A 1,537-nucleotide genomic window follows, 5' to 3' on the forward strand; every position below is an offset into this window, starting at 1 on the left:
TTAATATCCATCCCTTTGGTCTTATTGACATAAGAGATGTCATTTATAGTCTATCTCTTTCTATATATGGAAAGTCAAGAAATTCTCATCGAAACATCGAGAAATTGTGCATATAGAAAACTCTAAAGAAAGAAAAAAAGGAGACCCATGCCATGATTTTCAAATCTTTTCTATTTAGTAGTCTAAGTTTCTCGATGAGGATAATTAATTCGGTCGTTGTGGTCGGACTCTATTATGGATTTCTGACTACATTCTCCATAGGTCCCTCTTAGATCTTCTTTCTCCAATCTTGGATTAGGGAAGAAGGAGATATTCGCGACTACTGGCGATTTCATTATGGGGCAGCTCATGATCTTCATATCGATCTATTATCCACCTCTGTATCTATTCTTTCTTAGCTAAACAGGTGGAAGATCTATCCAATTTGGTTATATTATATCATGGACTCGAAAAACGGATCTGAATTTGACTGAAATGCACGATCTTCACAGGTATCACTTTTCACGATACCTAAAAGGTGGAATAGCGATTTTCGAACCATTTCCTATAAGAGAATGGTTTCCATTACTTTGAGAAATGGATTCTTATATCAAACTATAGCTATTGCATTAAAGAAGAAAAGAAACTAATAGAAGTCGAAGACGCGGAATGATAGTGAATAGAGAGAAAGATTCTTCTGATTTTCTTGTTTCTATCTACTAGACGCCGTAGAGAATTGAGAATTTTCATGTCTTTCAATTCTCGTACTCGTAATTGGAAAGTTATGGAAGGAGACCCATCATTTTGCAATGAAAACAACATATAAAACTCTGGACAATTTCGAAATCAGGCCAAGCGTCTTAATACATATGCAAAAAAATTCATTATTGGCCCACCATTGATTAGAAGATTTAGCTTGTATGAATCGCTATTGGTTTGATACGAATAATGACAATCGTTTCAGTATGTTAAGGATACAGATGTATCCACAATTCATTTAGAGTTACTTAATAGTCTATTTCTTATACCATATCTCTATCCCGTGAAATTCTCGAGCCAAAAGATGGATGCATATGCTGTGTTTCATTTTGCTAAATGATATCAATTAAATGGTGTATCAATTCCATAAATTGCATATAGCAATAAATAAATCAGCAAAATTCTTTCTAATATTTTAGATAGAAGAAACATTTCTTCTATCTAAAATATTAGAAAGAATGTACCCTTCTATCCAAATCCAATTTGCATCGATAAAATAAATCCAAATTCCAGTAGTAGATGAATAATTGCAAATTTGTGTGTGTACGAGATTAGAATAACTTCAAAATAACTGACATAATTTTGTATTTTTCCTGATCAGAAAAATACATGAAAAAGAAAGGAGGTAGAAAAATTTTTGGATTTATGGTTAAAGAAGAAAAAGAAGAAAACAGGGGTTCTGTTGAATTTCAAGTATTCAGTTTCACCAATAAGATACGGAGACTTGCTTCACATTTGGAATTACACAAAAAAGATTTTTCATCGGAAAGAGGTCTACGAAGACTTTTGGGAAAACGTC

The sequence above is a fragment of the Triticum urartu genome, unplaced genomic scaffold (assembly GCF_056163025.1).
Source record: "Triticum urartu cultivar PI428250 unplaced genomic scaffold, HENAU_Tu73 scaffold179, whole genome shotgun sequence".
NCBI lineage: Eukaryota > Viridiplantae > Streptophyta > Magnoliopsida > Poales > Poaceae > Triticum > Triticum urartu.